Raw genomic sequence first — 20,032 nt, 5'->3', positions numbered from 1 at the left:
TGTCATTACCTTGGGGCACCTGGATAGGTTAAGTGTCTGACTTTTGGTTTTGGCTCAGGTCATGGTCTCATAGTTAGTTCTTGAGTTCGAGCCCTACATCGGGCTCTGTGCTGACAGCACAGAGCCTGCTTGAGATTATCTCTCCCCCTCTCTCTGCCCTTCCCCTACTTGAGTGTGCGCTTGCTCTCTCTCTCTCTCTCTCAAAATAGAATAAGTAAACATTTTTTAAAATGTCATTACCTTTGAGAGATATACTGTATTTTTTTTCAAGTTTTTATTTAAATTCTAGTTAATTAACATATGGTGCAATATTGGTTTCAGGAGTAGAATTCAGGGGTTCATCACTTACATACAACACCCAGTGCTCATCACAAGTGCCCTCCTTAATACCTGTCACCCATCTAGCCCATCCCCCACCCACCTCCCTGCATCAACCCCCCAGTTTCTTCCCTATCGTTAAGAGTTTCTTATGGTATGTTTCTCTCTCTCTCTCTCTCTCTCTCTCTCTCTCTCTCTCTCTTTTCCCCCTCCCATATGTTCATCTGTTTTGTTTCTTAAATTCCACATATGAGGGAAATCATATGGTATTTGTCTTTCTTTGACTGACTTATTTCACTTAGCATAATGCACTCTAGCTCCATCCACATCGTTGCAAATGTCAAGATTTCATTCTTTTTGATGGCCGAGTAATATTCCATTGTCACATCTTCTTTATCCATTCATTAGTCATGGACATTTGGGCTCTTTCTGTAGGTTGGATATCGTTGATAATGCTGCTATAAACATCAGGGTGCATGTGCCCCTTCAAATCTGTATTTTTGTATTCTTTGGGTAAATACCTAGTAGTGCAATTGTGAGATCATAGGGTAGTACTATTTTTAACTTTTTGAGGAAACTCCATACTGTTTTACACAGTGGCTGTACCAGTTTGCATTCCCCCCAACAGTGCAAGAAGGTTCTTCTTTCTCTGCATCCTCGCCAACACTTGTTTTTTCTTGTGTTGTTAATGTTAGCCAGTCTGACAGGTGTGATATGATATCTCATTATCTCATTGTAGTTTTGAATTGCATTTCCCTGATGATGAGTGATGTGGAGCATCTTTTCATGTGTCTGTTAGCCATCTGGATGTCTTCTTTGGAAAAACATCTATTCATGTCTTCTGCCCATTTCTTCACCAGATTATTTGTTTTGGGTGCTGTTGAGTTTGATAAGTTCTTTTTAGATTTTGGATATTAACCCTTTATCATATATGTCATTTGCAAGTATCTTCTCCTATTCCATAGGCTGTCTTTTAATTTTGTTGATTGTTTCCTTCTCTGTGCAGAAGCTTTTACCTTGATGAGGTCCCAGTAGTTCATTTTGCTTTTGTCTCCCTTGCCTCTAGCAACATATCTAGTAAGAAGTTGCTATGGCCGAGCTCAAAGAGGTTGCTGCCTGTATTCTCTTCTAGGATTTTGATGGTTTCCTGTCTCACATTTAGGTCTTTCATCCATTTTGAGTTTATTTTTGTGTCTGGTGTAAGAAAGTGGCCCAGTTTCATTCTTCTGCAGGTCACTGTCCAGTTTTCCCAACACCATTTGTTGAAGAGACTGTCTTTTTTTCCATCGGATACTCTTTCTTGCTTTGTCGAAGTTGACCATCCTTAAGTTTTTAAAAGCTTAAAATTTTGTTCTATGGATAAGGCTACCAACGTTGAGGAATAACTTTAATAATGTCAGTCCCATTTCTAATTTAATTAAATGTTTGAAGCATTTTTAACTAAATTTACGAATTTAATGTATTTCATTTTTTTAAAAAAAGCTACAATTGTCTGACTTCACCAACAAAAATTTCAAGCTCTTCAGTAATGTTTATAAATGTAATAAACTTATAAATAGGACAATACTTAAGTACTTTAAGTATTCTAATTCAGCTTATAAATTTAGTAAAATTTCAACTTAGCACAAATCTAAATTAATTACTCGATTACATGCTCTGATTATCTGAAACACATCTATCGTTAATTCTAAGTTTTCTTGGGGTTAAAGCTGCTAACCCATTATGTCATCCCACACAATTTGGGGGTTGGTATCCCTTATAACTTGGGGGGTTGGCCAGAACATGACTGATGTTTGACCATGACACTGATGGAACTTACCAGGCCCTACTTATTCTTTGTAACAGCATCTTCAAAACTATCAAATGGGATGGGACATAGCATCCTTTTGATGTGAGTCAGATTTTCAAGCCAGATTAGACTCTGTCACCCCCCACCAAGATGATTGCCTCACTTGATTTAATTTCGCCTTTCTTTGGCTCATCAGACATATACATTCATTTTCCGTCTAACTCAAAAAAACCTTTGAACTTGATTCTTTTCATGTTGTTCTTATCTCCTAAGACCACGTGAATTTTGTAGAAATTAAGAGCTCAGCCAGATGATCTCCAGATCTCATTCATGGTTTTTTCTGACCATTTGATCACAAGCCCCAATGTCATGCTACAGAAACCAAGCCCTGGATAACTGGAGAACACCCAGCTGGCCTCTCTGCACCCACACGTGGGGCTTCCCCAGTGGAGGAGAGCAACGACCCCTGCCCTACACATAGAGCAAGGAGGATTTCTAGGCACACACTGGTGCAACTGTCCCCACCCTGCCCTCCTCGACAGAGGCATGGAATAAAGATTAGAATACTCTTCCAAAGTATTTCAGAAGCCTGCAGCTTTCCCTGAGATGTCCACACTTTGCTTTGAAAAGTCAATTTTACAAAATGATTCCACTTTCTCTCTCTAGCTGAGCAACAAAATAAACACTGCCATCTGGGGTTGCAGAGAGTGATTTACTGAATACTTATCCCATACCCTGCCCTATGCTAAATGTATTTTACATGTGCCATCTAAACTTCATATTTACAATAGCCCTATGAGATACAGATTGTCCCTCTTTTACAGATGAAGAAAATTGAGGCTGAGAGAGGCATATCATGTAAAAATGGGCCCAGTGGATCTTGGAATTCGTGTCTAAAAATAAAGCAGGTTTCATCTAAGTAAGGCACGTTGCATCACACTGGGCAGTTTTCACTGTTTTCAGTTTTTCATGTTTCCCTTTAAAGCACAAGTCAGAAAGCCTTTCTAGTAAAAGGCCAGTTAGTAAATATTTTAAGCTTTGCAGGCCATAAGTCTTCTGTTGCAACTACCCAACCCAGCTTCACTGTAGAGGGAAAGAGGCCCTGGACAGGATGTGAATGAGGGCATGGCTGTGTTCCAATAAAACTGGATTTACAAAATCAGGCTATAGTTTGCTGATGATGGAAATGTCTGGAAACTGGGTTGTGGTGACGCCTACTCAACTCTATAAATTTACTAAAAGTCATTGAATTATACACTGAAGATGGGTAAATTTCACGGTGTGTAAAGTACACCTCAATAAAGCTGTTAAAAACAGAAACCAGTTAGCTTCTGGGTTTAGATAGCATGAGCTTCCTCACCAGCCATAAACAATTCACAATTCTCCTCGCGTAAAGCAAACCACCTCTTGTCTTCTTCTTATTATTTTTTTTTTCAAATTCCTCCTCCTATTTTATTTATGATATATTCCTCTCAGGATCGTCAGGACGAGCACCTGAAAACCTACCAATGAACTAGATAACTCTGTGCACAAAAAAATTTGGCCCTGGGTTTCCTCATTTATATTTACTTTTTCTTATATGTACTTCTCCTCAGGCTGAACAGAGGCAGCCAAAGCTCTACTGTGATACACAAAACAGTTCTGGAGAATTCTTTATCGGTTCACATACAGAAGGGAAAACTCATGCTTATGATGTGTTATCCTATAACCTCAGCACTATCTGTTGCCCAACCACACCGACACATTCGATCTTTCTGAAGCGATTAAATATGCATCATTGCCTGTTTTCATTTATAAATCCCAACACATGATAACCAACTAAGAATCATAGCACGGTGTTACTTTCCCTTTATTTTAACATCTCCTTGGCTGTGTAACACATTTTTTAATGTTTCCAGGTACTCCTTTTATCTTCATAGAACTCTAAAAGATATGTAGAGAGTCTTTGGTCTCTTCAGGGTGTAGCTCAGTTGGGGGAAATTAATGAGGACAGAACATTGAACCTCTTCCTTCAAGGGTGTTACCAGCTGTGGAGTCATGTAAAAAGCTCCTTGTGGTGTGAGTGTGGCAGGACTGGGGAAAATGCCACAAGGAAAACATCAGGCAACCTTAAGGGCATTGTAAGTCCCAGGCCTGTCCTACAAGCTCACTCAAAAGAAAGCTGCAAGAGAAAAGGAATCATTGTCCACGAACAGAAGAGCAGCAGTTTTCAGACACGTCAGATACTGGTCACTTCCCAGTGAGCCATTCTCAGGCTGTCAAAAAGAAATGAAAGAAAACAGTCTCATCTTTATAATTAATTTCCTTAATCTGCACTGCCCAGGAAGCTAATCTTTGCTCAATATGCTTTTTTTCTTCTTCTATAATTGAACTCTCCCTTATGTGTGGAGAAAGCAAGGCCTGCCACATGCTGACAGGGGGAGTGAGCTCCACGGCTGGGGGAGAGAAAGGGAAGAGGAGAGAGGGGCATATAAGAAGGAGGAAGAGAGAAACAGGAAAAGAGGTGGTAATGAGGCTGGGTAGGTGAGTGGGGGAAGGAAAAGAGAAAAGTTGGACTTTGAGAAAAGATAAAACATCCAAGCTCTCCCACACCAACCACATATTGGATGCCAACCCAGAAGAACTTTCTGAGGAAAGACTTTCTGGCCCACAGGTGACCCTGGGTGGGTCTGCCTATCACCAGTAGGATCTGAATGGATTTCTTTCCAGGCAAATACCCAAGTTCCACAACAGGCAACTTTATCCCTAAATTTTAAGAAATAATATCTATAGATCACTTCCAGCACATTCTGCTATCTACTCGATTCGACATTGTTCTTGTAGAAACCAGATCATCAGACAATTGTGTTCCTTATCCCTTTTATTTTGACTCTTCCTAGTCTTGGACTTACTGAACTGAGCTTTGGTATTAGGCCATCAGGCAATATCAAGGGAGTTGATAAAAAGTGGTTCATATTGATTTTTTTTATGTCTGAGGGGTGTTTATTTGTTTTTTATCACACATAGCACTTTATCCTCTATTAGGAGAAGTCAGAAAAGAAAATTCTTTCAAGACTCAGGAGCAGGGTCTGTTACATACATTTCCTCTAAACTGTGAAGGGTCTTTACTTTGGCTCAAGTTGGGATACAGGGCACATCTCTCTCTTTCTTTAAAACAGAATTTTTTTTAAAGCAGTTTGGAGTCCACAGCAAAAGTGAACGGAAAATACAGCGATTTCCCATATCTCCCTGCCTCCACAGACATGTCCTCAGCCTCCCTGGCTATCAACATCCCCACCAGGGTTGCACACTTGTTACAACCTACACTGAGACGTCATTATCCCCCAGAATCCGTAGTTTACATTAGGGTTCACTCATGATGTACATTCTATGGGTTTCACCAAATGTATGATGACATGTGTCTGCCATTATAATATCACACAGTAGTTTTATTGCCCTGAACACCCACTGTATCCTGCCTATTCATCCCTCTCCCCACTAGCCCTGGCAGTCGTTGATCTTTTTACTATCTCCATAGTTCTGCCTTTTCCAGAGTGTCATATAGTTGGAATCGTATAGTGTGTAGGTTTTTCAGATTGTTGTCTTTCTCTTAGCAATATGTACTCAAGTTTCCACCGTGTCTTTTCGTGCTCGATAGCACATTGCTTTTTAGTGCTGAATAATATTCCACTGTCTGGATGGACCACAATTTATGTATCCATTCGCCTACTGGAGGCCATCTTGGTTGCTTCCGAGTTTTGCAGTTAGGAATAGAACTACTATAAACTCTCATGTGCAGGTCTCTGTGTGGGCCTAAGTCTTCAACTCATTTGGGTAAATGCCAAGCAGCAGGATTGCTGGATCACATAGTAAGAGTATGTTTAGTTTTGTAAAAACACAAAAAAAACAAAAACACAAAATCTGCCAAACTGTCTTCTAAAGCGGCTGTACCATTTTTCTTCACCAGCAATGCTTAACAGTTCTTGTAGCACCGCCTCTCTGTCAGCATTTGATATTGTCAGTGTTGCGGATTTTGAATGTTCCAACATTCTTATTGTTGAATTACAAGAGTTCCTTGTGTATTTTGGACAGCAGTCCATTATCAGAGATGTCTTTGGCGAATATTCTCTCCCAGTCTGTGGCTCGTCTTCTCATTCTCTTGAGAGAACGGACCTTCTTAAATGAGAGGCCCATCTCTCACAGGGTGCTATGGCATACATTTCGGGCATTACATTTATTTTTATTTTTATATCACTTTTCTATATTTAATTCTTTTTGCCATTTTTCTGTGATCCTTACTGTTTACTTTTCTGACACGAATGGAGTACACATGCATTGTAGAAACTACAGAAGATTAGAAACCAACGAAGAGAAAGTATCATCCTCTTTCCCTCGCCCTTAGCCCTTCACTCCTCTACATGTCAGTTGACATTTTGAAGCAAATTGCTTCCTTTCTTTTAAGTTTATTGATTTATTTTGAGAGAGAGAGCAAGCGCAAGTGGAGGAGGATCAGAGAGCGAGGAGAGAGAATCCCAAGCAGGCTCTGCACTGCCAGCACAGAGCCCGACTGGGGCTCAAACCCATAAACCATGAGATCATGACATGAGCCGAGGTCAGACGCTCAACCGACTGAGCCACCCAGATGCCCTCATATCCTTCTTTTTCTTGAATGAATACTTACCTGTAGAGTTCTTTTACAAAATGAGATCGTGTCATTATGCTTTTCTGTAAGCCACTTTTTTTGAACACTTTTACACACTATAAAGTATGTTTCTACAAAGTTATGTTCAGTAGTTACACAGCATTTTATCATTTATTTAACCAGTCTCCTTTCATTGGATATTTTTAGTAGATTCCAAGCTTTCACAAAATAGGTACTACAGTGAGCATCCTTGTAGGTATTTCTTTGTATAGATTCAGATTGATTTGCCTCCTCTTTTATTTTAATAATAGAACTGCAGACGGGCACCTGGGTGGCTCAGTCAGTTGAGTGCCTGACTTCGGCTCAGGTCATGATCTCACAGCTCACGAGCTCAAGCCCCACGTCGGGTTCTAGCCTGCTTCAGATTCTGTGTCTCCTGCTCTCTCTGCTCCTCCCCATTCACACTCTGTCTCTCTCCCTCTCAAAAAAATAAACAGTAAAAAAATATTTTCATTGAACTTCAGATTCTAAAACAATCTGAAAATTTTAAGATTGTTATATTTATTGCCAAAGTGTTCTCCAAAAGGGCTGTACCAATTTGTACAAGTATCAGCAATGTACAAAAGTATGTGTCTTAACCTTTAGCCGTATGACACACTATTTTGTTTTGTTCTTTGTTGTTCGTTCAACCAAAGTGCATCTCAAAGTTATTTGAGAAGAGCCAACAGCACGTGGCTGTGGAATGCACCACCCGTGGCAATAATTTAAGGGGAAATGGAAGAGAAAGTGTTGGGGTCAGATGGACACATCAGGAAATGTATCGTGAAGTAACCCTGTATAGAACCTTTCAGAGAAAACATTGATGCCTATGGATAAAGCCCAGCCACTGGGAAGCATGTCACATGGACAACCTAGAAGGTCAGGTGGTGTTGGCCAGAGAAACAGCAAAGCCAAGGGAAAGAACACTTGAGAACATTTAAGCAAAGAGATATTTTTCTCTTTTCTTGTCCATCTTCACTCATGTAACAGATGGGGGGACGTCATCGGAAAGGGAGAGAAGGCATCCCAAAGCAGACAACATTCTCTACTCCTGATTACTATACTCCACATTATCATCATTCTAAACACCAGGCATCTCTTATCTTGGGGATATACTATTGTTGAAGGGCTAACACCTTCCGAAGGATCAATATCTAGTTAATTGATACATCATGACACATTTTCTTAGGGAAGGATAGGACCCGAAGGAAATGGACACAAGCCAGGTGTGTTTTGATGAGGCAGAGAAATCCAACCAACTCTGACAGTTTTCAAAAAGGAAGGGGCAGGGGAGAGGTCGAAGACAGAGGTACCCTGCCTCCCAATTCTGGCTACTGCCAGCCCTGGCAAAAGATGGTTCTCCACAGGATGCAAAAGTTAGGTTTGACTTTATGGATTGTGAGGTTGAGCACCTGGTGTTTTTTGACTAAACTGTTTATTCAGGGAATTCGCTTTCAAGGTAGCCCACAGAGCACCTCCAATTGCCTGGGGTGTCTGTGTTAAGCTGGCTGATGGTGCATAACCTATGGGAGGAGGCAGAAGAGATCCTTCTTCAAACAAAATGGAATTTTAACAGAAAGCAGGAAACAAAGGACACGAGAAATGTTGGCTCTCATCCCCTCTTCTCCAGAATCTGTCACCCTTGAGATACCATAACATGGACACTCAAACTCCAAGCACAAGGCAACTTTATTTTGTCCCTTTCTGGAGCAGCGCCAAGGGAACCTCATCACTTGCACTACCCTCTCCAACTCAGATGCAGAGGGTCCATCCCCTGTAGCCCCAGGAGTTGTCATAACACCTGCCTTGTAGGCCTGTTGGAAGGCTTAAGTGAAACAAGGCATTTGAACCGCTTGGTATAGAACCTGGTATATAACACACCCTCCACAAGTGTTACTAGTGTAGTTTTAGTCCTGTTCCTGTCCCTCTCAGAATGACTTCCCAGCAGCACAAACTAGAATAATCGATGACTCTTCAATGTCCATCCTTGTTAGGAGGACACAGTTAACCTTTCGTGACCTGCTTCCACCCATGCGTTGGACCTCATCTCTTGTCATTTCTCAGCCGGTTCTAGTTTTATCCAGGTTGAAAAACATGCACTTCACTGAATGGGGCCTGCTTCTGCGCACCCACGGGCCTTTGCTTTTGCCTTCTCTTTTCAAATTCCCATTCATTTGCCATTTCCTGACCTCCCTGTTCACATCCCCTCCCGTCAGCACACGACAGCCAGATGGTGTTCCATGCAATCCCACACCACTGTGTTTACAACCAGTCTGACACCTCCTCACCTGTTGTCCGCGGCTTTTTACTTGTCTGTGCTTTCTCACCGGGTGCTTCTGAAATTTTAATAGGCCTACAGATGACCTGGGCATCTAGTTGAAATGAAAATCCTCACCAGTACATCTTGGTGGGGGCTAGGATTCTACATTTCCGACAAATTCCTGAGTAACCTTGATGCCGCCAGTTCATGAACCATACTCTGTTCCGTTTTGTTTTTTATCGACGTTGAGTTGACACGCAATGTTGTGTTCATTTCAGGTGTACAACATAGTGATTTGACAACTCTATACATTATACTATGCTCACCCTGATAAGCATGGTTACCATCTGTCACCATACAATGTTATTACAATGTTATTGCTGTATTCCCTATGCTGTCCTTTTCATCCTCGTGACTTGCTTACTTTATAACTGGAATTTTGTACCCCTTAATGCCCTTTACCTATTTTCCTGCCCCCCCATCCCATCCCCTCTGCAACCATGAAGTTTGTTCTCTGTATTTTTTGTTCCATTTCTGGTTTCTCTGTTCATTTGTTTTGTTTTTTAGATTCCATATATAAGTGAAATCACATGATACTTGCCTTTCCCTGTCAGACTTATCTCCCTTCACATAACACCCTTTGGGTCCATCCAGGTTGTTGCAAATACCAAGATTTCCCTTTTTTATGGCTGAGTAATATTCCATTGTGTATATACACACCACATCTTCTTTATCCATCCATCTATCAGTGGGCAGTTAGGTTGCTTTCATATCTTGATTACTGTAAATAATGCTGTAATGAACATAAAGGTGCATATATCTTTTCAAATTAGTGTTTTTGTTTTCTTTGGATAAGTACCCAGTAGTAGAATTACGGGATCATATGGTAATTCTAGTTTTAATATTTTGAGGAACCTCCATACTGTCCTCCACGGTGGCTGCACCAATATACATTTAAACCCACAGTACACAAGGATTCCCTTTTCTCCACATCCTCGCCAACACTTATTGTTTCTTGTGTTTTTCTTTTTATCCTTTTTAAATGTTTATTTATTTATTTTGAGAGAGAGAGGGACCGAGCAAGCACAAGCAGGGGAGGGGCAGAGAGAGAGGGCAAGACAGAATCCCAAGCAGGTTTTGAGCCATCAGCACAGAGCCCAACACGGAACTTGAACTCATGAACCATAAGATCGTGAGCTGAGTTGAGATCAAGAGTCGGATGCTTAACTGACTGAGCCACCCAGGCGTGTCTCTTGTGTGTTTATTTTAGCCATTCTGACAGGTATAAGGTGATATCTCACTGTGGTTTTAATTTGCATTTCCCTGATGATCAGTGATGTTGAGCATCTTTTCATGTGTCTGTTGGCCATCCTTATGTCTTTGGGAAAATGTCTATTCAGGTCCTCTGCCCATTTTTAATCAGATTATTTAGTTTTCATGGATTTTTTTTTGGTTTTGAGTAGTGTAAGTTTTTTAATAAATTTTGGATATTAATCCTTTACTGGATATATCACTTGCAAATATCTTCCTCCATTCAGTAGGTTGCCTTTTTGTTTAGTTGATGGTTTCCTTTGCTGTGCAAGAGCTTATTACTTTGGTATAGTACCAATAGTTTATTTTTGCATTTGTTTCCCTTGCCCAAGGAGATATCTAGAAAAATATTGTGAAGGTTTATGTCCAAGATATTACTGACAATGCCTTCTTGTATGAGTTTTATGGTTTTATGTCTCACATTTAGTTCCCTAACCTGGACAACACTTTGAGTACCGTGATGCTCAACAGTAGGCTCTTTGATATCAGGAGTCCTGTCTCCTTAACTGAGTGTCTCCAACACTCAGCCTATTCTCAGATAGCTAAAGTGTTCTTCTGAATGTTGGTTAAATGGATATATGGTTGAATGTACATAGCAGGACAGTTGTCCCCAATTACCCTTGTAACAGGGCAGCAGCATGCTTCCTAGTCTAGAAAACTTTTGCCTCAACTTCCTGTACGCTACTCAGGACTGCGTTATAAGACCTTACTTCTTTGCACAGCTCACTTCACTTCTCATCTTCCTGTTCCAACCTGTGATTCCTGTTCCAACCTGTGATTCCTCTGTTACAATTCCTATCAATGAGAAAATGGCACAGTCAGGGTAAAGTGGGATAGACAAGCAAAAGAATGAGATGTAGGAGAAGGGGAGAGGGGAAAGAAAGGAGGGAAGGGAAGGGAAGGGGAGGATATGGATAAAAGGAGAGGAATAGAGAACGTCAAAGGAAGGAGAAACACCTAGTCCCTCACTTCATGTAACTCCAGTTCACACATCTATTATTCTTACATGCCTAAACTTCCTCTCAATACTTTCCTCATGTACTGACCTTGACCTTCTTCATTTATTAATTTATCCATTCAACACATCTATCTATCATCAGCCACTGAGCCAAGGATACATTTATGAGCAAAAACTAACATAAACTTGGAAGTTATAGCCCAGAGGGTGGGGAGAGAGAGAGACTAATTAAATAAGCACCCATTGTAAAATTACGACAATGTTCAGAGCAGAGAAGTCTTCTCTGGGAAATGGATGGTTGAGCTGAGCCAATTTCATTGGCTTTTGAAATTTATTTTAGTAGTTAATCATAAGATCCTAACTTAAAGTATTAAAATTTAAGCAAACGAGAGGAGAGACTCTCGCAGTTGTTCCATACTACATAATGTGTGGAAGAGGACTATCGTCTAGAAACAATGCCTGCAGGTGCCCCAAGGCAGCAATAATACATCTATGACACCTGAAAGGAAGGTTACCAGGGGACTTGGTAGAATGGCACCCCTCTCAAGCTACCAAGCATTGTCACTTGGGAAGCCTGGAGCTGAATGTCTGGATTCGAAGGAAGTCTGTAATAGCCTCACATGAAGAGTAGCTGTGCATCCTTGAGGAATCTTCTCCTTATTGAAGAAAAGGAGAGACCTTGAAGAGATAACTCACTTTCAAACTGAACCCTAAGGCAGAAAGACAAGCCCGAGGTCCTGTGAGAAGACATGGGCTGCTGAAGAGTATTCTAGCACCCGAGTTCATAAAATGGCAGAAATAGGAATAGGAAAAGAGGCAGCAAGGTTAAAACCGAACCCATCAGTAAATAAAGCTGAACCAAGCTGTACTGTGCAGAAAGTAAATTCTCTTACCTGTGACTAACCATAAAAATCCTTAATCACCAGTAAGCTTTAATGATGTACACTGGAAATGTTATGGTAAGAAAAGAATTTTTAATTAAATATTTCCTTATCAGTCCCTTGTGGGGGGAGGATTCCATTAGGGTCATAACCACCAAACTAAAAATTCTTTTCCTTTGATTTAGAACTTGGAATCAAAAGACATCAAAACTAAATCTGTTTGAGAAAATATTATTCGAAGTTCTTTTCATCTTAAAATTAGGATAGTGTGCAATTTTGGCTCAGGCAGAGAGAATAAGAATCTCTGCGTTTTTGAAAAGACACTGAAATCTTGCTCTCCAGAACATGGCAGAAAGTCATGGCACCTCCACTAATTTTATGAGTGGTCAGGCTTCCTTCGTGTAAGAGCTACATCCTTTACGAACCTTCAGGGGTATTTCTCCATAGGACCATTGGTTCAAGATTCATGCACATGTTTTATTCCAATGTATCTTATCTTTGGTGCATTAGAATGTCCATATGGTGATTTCCAGGTTCTCCCAGAACCCAAAAATAGGCTTTCCAGATATTGGCACTTTCCCTGACATAGGAGTGTTCCTCTCATCACTGCTTACAAATTTATCAATCACCAAAAGTAATAATAATTAAGAATTGAAATGCCAGAGACCGCAGTTAGCTTCTGAATAAAGCTCATCTCCTTCTCCTTTATGTGTTCACATTCCCATGCTGTTAGTCAGGTTAGGATAAGCCCTGCTGCAGTAACAAATAAACCCTGGAATCTCAGTGACTTCATGCAGAAATGTTTATTGCATAATCATGTTCAGTCCACCTTCCTCCATTTCGTGGCTCTACAGCTGGAACACATGGTTTAAAAGGTCAAAGTAGCATGTGATTAAATAGATGGATATGACACACAGATTCTTGATTGCTTTGTCCAGGAGTGACACATGTCACTTCCAATCAGAGCTCATTGGCCAGGACTAAGGACATGTTCAAGCCTGGCTTCAAGGGAGTATGAGAAGTTGAGGGTGAACATGGTGATTTAGTGAGCATTACAGTCTCTTTCACACCCATCAAGCAAAAGAAACTATTTAAATAAGAATAGAATTGATGTGGGAGTGCCTGGGTGGCTCAGTCAGTTAAGCGTCCAACCTCAGCTCAGGTCATGATCTCACGGTTCATGGGTTCGAGCCCCATGTTGGGCTCTGTGCTGATAGCTTGGAGCCTGGAGCCTGCTTCAGATTCTGTGTCTCCCTCTCTCTGTTCCTTCCCTGCTTGCGCGCGCGCTCTCTCTCTCTCTCTCTCTCTCTCTCTCTCTCTCAAAAATAAATAAAGATTTTAAAAAAGAATAGAATTGATATTCAGTGGGGAAAGGAACAACATAGATATACACATACTCAGACTGGTATGTCCACCATCTCCCCTAGACCCCCATGCCTAAGGCTACAGCTCACATGGTCAGTGAAATTCCAAGTTGTGGGGGAACCACTGGTGCTTCCAGAATAGTCTCTCAGCAGAAGGTGGGGCATCTTCTTAGGCAGTAGTAGCTTTGAGCTGACAGCACATAGCAGAACAGAGGAGAGAGAAACAGGCCAAACTCCTGCTGAAATGCTTGTGTTTTAGCTCACCTTTTCATCCGACATGCATGATTTTTAGTTTCCAATAATTAAATCCAATCCTCTTCTTCAGAGACAAGAAATGTCTACCTGAACTATATACTTGGAAGGAGGATCCTATAATGAATTAAAGATTATATGTGTTACATGGTGCATGACTGGGCAACAAGGAAGCGAAAGGTATTGTTAGCTCCGCGTTACAAGGAAAGGGATGGTGTGGCACGTGACCTGCCCCGGGGCCAGCACTGGTGGCTGTGGGTGGTGTTCCACCTTCTCCTGTGCTGGCTGCTTGCATTCCTAACAAGCCAGTGGAAGCGAAGAGTCAACCATATCCTACAGCGATCTCTGGCGGGCATCTGCGGTCATTGCATCTGAATCATTCGTGCGTACACTGGAGTTCACCCAGGGCAGAAGCGTGCGGCCAATGTCAGAACTGAATGACGCCTTGGGGGTGACCGAGTGTGGGCCTCTCATTTTGCAGAAGAGGATGACCAAGTTTAGCAGAATGGGTTGTTCCAGGGGCTGAGTTTAAACCTGAAATAACTTAGATCCCTTCAGATAGATCTTCAGGTGGCCACCCATCTACTTACAGTCGGCCGGCAGGTTCCCGGTTTCGTCTAACCCTCAGAACAGCCTGCAGGGTGGGTATCATTATTCTCCAGACAAACTCGCCCAGGTCTCACAGCCACTAGTAAACGGTCTTCTACTCTTTCCTTCTCTTTTCTCTTTTTCCATTTGTGTTTCGTGTGTGCTCCTCGGGCATATAGAGGTGTTTAGAGGCTATGCTGCGTGTCCCAGGTCCCCAGCTATCGTAAGGTCATCATCGCTGGGCTTTGCTTTCTGGTGGGTGGTCTTCTCCGGATCTTCCCTCTGCTACTTTAACAAGACCAGTGGAGAAGAAAGCTTCTTTCCTGAAAGGTCTCCCAGAGTCCTGCACAAGGCTCTCACCGGCCAGACCTGGGCCACATGATCATGCCCAGACTCTAGGGATGGCATCGGTGCCGTATGCCCTGTGAGGGTGCCCAACCATCTACTGAACAGGCCCAAAACAACTATCCGCTGTGCTCTCGAGAAGTAAGAGGTGACTTCCACATTCCGCTCTCCTACGTGCTTTCAGTTCAAGGCTCCCTCGCACTAGTTTACAGTTCCCCAGGCGTGGAACCGCTCTTCCAAGGTGAATGCTGGGTAGTACCTAAACAGTAGAAGGAACGATCTCTTGCCACCAATTCAGAGGACTCGTGGATTCCTTCTCCTCTGTGCTGTTCAGATGGGAGAAGCCCCGATATTCGTGACTTCAGCTGAGAAATGGAATGTTTTCTAGACTTTATGTTGTCTGGAAGAAACTGTGACATTATTTAAAAGCATTTTACCCTATCAATATCTCCTACATTCCACTACAAATGACATCACCGTTGCAGAGGCTTGAATAAAATCTTTCTTTTATCACCTTTTCTTTTATCAACTCGTTCCTCCATGCCCCCTACGGTTCGATTACACCAAGTTACCCGCAGCTTCTAAAATTACATTTAAAAAAAAAAAAAAAGATTGACGTTTGCGTTTTTATCAAGTGGTTTCATGAACAGTAAGTAGGGGTGGAGCAAGAACTTGGAGAACAAAAATCTAAAAATAGTTAAGTGATAAATGATATGGTCATCCAAAAGTCTTAGGAAGAGTTGTCTTTTTTTTTTAATTTTTTTTTCAACGTTTTTATTTATTTTTGGGACAGAGAGAGAGCATGAACGGGGGGAGGGGCAGAGAGAGAGGGAGACACAGAATCGGAAACAGGCTCCAGGCTCCGAGCCATCAGCCCAGAGCCTGACGCGGGGCTCGAACTCACGGAGTGCGAGATCGTGACCTGGCTGAAGTCGGATGCTTAACCGACTGCGCCACCCAGGCACCCCAAGAAGAGTTGTCTTTTTAAGAACAAGAAAACATCCAGTGTTAATGGTTCCGTTCAAACCCTCACTTCCGGGTCAGCGAGAAAACTGTGCCCGCCATAATGACTCCATTGGAAGGCCTTTACAGTTAGTTAGCCAAAGGGTTGGATATGCTATCGCCATTACCAGCTTCCTCTACCCCTTTGGAAAAACAGAATCTGACCCTTCACTCCGATGGGAAAGGAAACAAATGTGACAATTGTAAAATTTTGAGAAACAGGAGCTACTAATTTCATATATTTGACAGGAGCTCAGAATTTGAGAAATAGGTAGCATTTTAGGCATTCGTTGAAACCACGCCCAGTTTTTAGGTCACCTTTTTTTTTCTGTCTTTTTTCAAGTAAGGGTAATTGGGTTGAAGACAAGGCTTTGCAAAGTTTGCCTGAAGCTAACCTGTAGTTCACAAGGGAACCAAGGGGTCTCATTCCACCAACATGTCTCATTCCACCGAGGAATATTAGCTTCAGCTGTGGGCATGCCTAGACTCAGAAAGTTCGATAGTATCCTGAAGAGTTCCGAGTCGACCACATAGCTTGTTGACATTTGATCTCTCCATGTTGTGGTTTTTCACTGCTAAAGAACTTCATCTACATCGTGACTGATTAACTATTTCAATTCATATTCATGTCTTTTCGATCATCCTGGGTGCAGTTCACAATCTAGCAATTCATATTCCACAGCACAGGGTTACAGTTGGTAAGAATATTAACTACATCTGAAGGGAAAATATATCAGACCCATGGGGGCAACAAAATACTCTTAAATAAAAACTTATTCTCCTAGTGTCTGTCAGATGCTCTCCGATGCTGTCTGTCAGAACTCCAGATGCTATGATATACTCTCTTTATGCAATAGCAGCTAGACAGATGAGTAGGAGAACCTGAAAGACAAAATGATGCAAATAATATACGCACCTCAAGAAAATCCTGCACATGGAGTTTATTGGGTCATTACATTTCTCCCTATGATCACCAGTGTTTAAAACTGATCTTACAAGACCCATGGGCTATTTCACTATTTCAATTACATTTAGTTTCATGGCTGAATTAATAATGAATGATGTTTATGGCATGAGAAGTATTATAACTACTCAAGGTGATATTTTCAAGAGGTCACCATATTTTCATTGCTAGGTATAATTATTCTCATTTTCAAAGATGAAGCCTGTGACTCACAAAAGAGTGGCCCCAACTGAAAATAATGTGCACAGAACATATGACCACCACTGGAAAATGTGACCACCATTCTAATATATTCAGAAAAAGTTGGCACCCCATGGGACATTTATTGGTCTCTACCCAAAGGAATTTATTTCCATACTGATTCAAAAATGATCTTGTAAAAGAATATCTCATCCATAAATAGTTCCCCCAGGACCCATAGCATCAATAGATCTGAGTAGAACTTGAGTGGATCTTTTTGAAAAGCATTGCTAACAATGAAATTTTCAGAGAGGTGAAGCTAAGGAAAAATAAGATCCTCTAACATTACACTTTTTCATTGGCTTGGAAATTTTTCCATCCATTTGAATGAACCTCCTATGCACTGAGCACTATCTGATACTTTGTCCAAGAACTTTACCAAGTAAGTTGCCTCCATCTTCTGCCTGTTCCCTAAAACTTACATACCAATCATCTCCTTGCCTTTTAGCTCCATTTTCTTAACCTTATTGATCTATGCACCTCTTCCTTCTCTCCCACTGTCTTCCACAAGACCACCTCTAACAATCAAAAGTCTATTTTGGAAATTAGCTCCCCAAAGCTTCCCACCTTAACCCCACTTCCTATGATCAGGGGGTTCTCTGGGGGCAGAGGGTTGCCTTTCATTCATGAGATCCTCTTTTGCCCTGGGTAATACGGTCACTCCTCACAGAGGCCCTCCCTAATCCTAGCCTAAGTGATTTTCTCTCTCATCCTGTTCTGATCATGTCCTCCCTTGCATGTTCATAATTGTGTTTTTATGTTTATTTGCATGCTGATTATATGCCCCTCCCAAATACATTGTAAGCTTTGTGAAAGAGAAACACTGTTTTTTTTTTCATTGCCCCATACCCAACACCTGGCATGGTTCAGAATACATAGCAAGTACATGAGTACTTGAATAAATGGATCCTTGTCCTAAAATTATTCCCTCTGTGTTTTATTGGACCCAAATTATTCAGTGGCCTGTGTGTCCCCCTGAATATTCCATAGCCCCTTCCATTACTGTGAGTAAGCAGTCATTCAGAAGATGATAAAACACATATATTCAAACTCTAGCAATATTAATTGATACGCCAACTGGGTAGCAAGCAGGAAAACACGATGGCCAAAAACGTTGTATCTGAGGTTCTCACACTGACATCTTAGGACAGGTTATTAAGGATCTGCAAAGCCTGGGAAATTTGTTTTAATTTTGCATTTTCCATCAAATAATCATCTGAAGTTTTAATATGCCACCTTCTAGATCATCAGAGTGTCCTCTTTACACCAGAAACTGTCTTACTTTCGGATATGTTTTTTTGTTTTCTTACAATCTACTTTGGCCTCCAAGCGATTTCACAGAGTGACAGCATTCAGCTTCACACTATGTTGATAAGCATGTCTGGCTTCCTCTGGGTTGGCATTTCCTAATGTTCAAATGACAGCAATCAGCCCACATCTGCCTTTGAAGTCTTCCTGAATTCTTGTACAAGGCAGAAAGGCAAAACTTGATTTTGCAGTAATAATTTGTGCTTGGAAGACACGCTCATAGAATAAGACTTTAGTTTCTAAAGTATTTGCTTTTCAGAAACTGAGACTGTTTAACATAATGAAAGCTTCATAGTGTCATGGGTCAAGGGTTAATATGAAAATGGGAAAAAGGCCCAGCTAGTTGTTGGGGTTATTTTGTAGAAATTGAATGTTGATTCCAAACTTTATCTAGAAATACAAAGGACCAAAATTCCTTTAAAAAGAAAAAAACTAGAGGACTTACATTCCTGCCTTCAAGAGTTACTCTAAAGTTACAACAATCAATACAGTGGGTTTTGGCATATGATCCACAAATATATCAAAAAAATAACATAAAGAGAAGAAAAATGGACACACTTACGGCCAAATGACTTTTGACAAAGATTCCAGAAGATCCACATTGGGGAAGGAAAGTATTTCAACAGCTGGCACTGGAACACGTGGATATCTATATTTTAAAAGACGAACTTTGACCCTTACCTCACACCATACCTCAAGGTGGATTGCAGACCTGAATGTAAAAGCTTAACAATAAAGCTACTAGAAAAATAGGCAGAGATTTCTTAGAGTGCAAAAGTCTCCATCCTTAAAATTAAAAAAATGATAAATGGGACTTCATACAAATTTAGAAGTTTTACTGATCAAAGGATACCATTAAGAAAATGAAAATTCAAGCCACAGACTTGGAGAAGAATTTATCTATGTACCTATGTATGTGTCTATCCAACTTGTATCCAGAATTTGCAAAGAGGTCCTACAAATTAATTACAAAAAAGACAAACAATTGAATGAAAAGGAAGCAAAAGATTTGGACATATCAAAAAAGAAGATACATGAATGGACAATGAAAACAAGAAGAGATGCTCAGCACTGTTAGTTACCACCTAAATACAAATGAGAACCACAATGAGAGACTGCTACATATTCATTAGAATGGCTAAAATTTTAAATGTAAATTAAAAATCTAAAAATTAAAAACTAACAATACCAAACTCATGTTGGCAAGGATTAAGAGCAAAGGGAACTCTTCATGCATTGCTAGAGCGAATGTGAAACAATATATCTGTATGGAAGTTTCTTAATAAAGCTAAACATAAAACTACCACATGACCCAGCAGTTCCATTCCCGGGGACCAAACAAAGAAAACTAAAAGCGTATGTCCTCAAAAACACCCTATCAAGAATGTTCATTGCAGCTTTATTCATGATAGCCCAACACTTCAAATGGACCAAGTATCCATCAACAGGAGAATGGGGGAAAACATCATGGTAGAGCTATACTATGAAACACAACTCAACAATTAAGAAGAATGAGCTGCGAATGCATGTATCAACATGGATGAATCTCAAAATCATTAAACTGAGTAAAGGAAACCAGAGGCCAAAGAGTATATACCCTGTGATTCCATGTATAGGAAGCTCTAAAACAGGCAACACTAATCTATCGAGATAAAAATCAGAACAGAGGTTGCCTGGTGGAAAGGAGAATGAATAGGGAAGGGCTACAAAGGAACTTTCTGAAGTGATGGAAGATTCTCTATCTTGATTGGGGTGTTGGTCACATAGGCGTACGTATTGTCAAAACTCATTG

Source organism: Prionailurus viverrinus, chromosome X (assembly GCF_022837055.1).
Source record: "Prionailurus viverrinus isolate Anna chromosome X, UM_Priviv_1.0, whole genome shotgun sequence".
NCBI classification, from domain to species: Eukaryota; Metazoa; Chordata; class Mammalia; order Carnivora; family Felidae; genus Prionailurus; species Prionailurus viverrinus.
The sequence above is the reverse complement of the archived record's forward strand: the minus strand, read 5'-3'. Positions refer to the sequence as shown.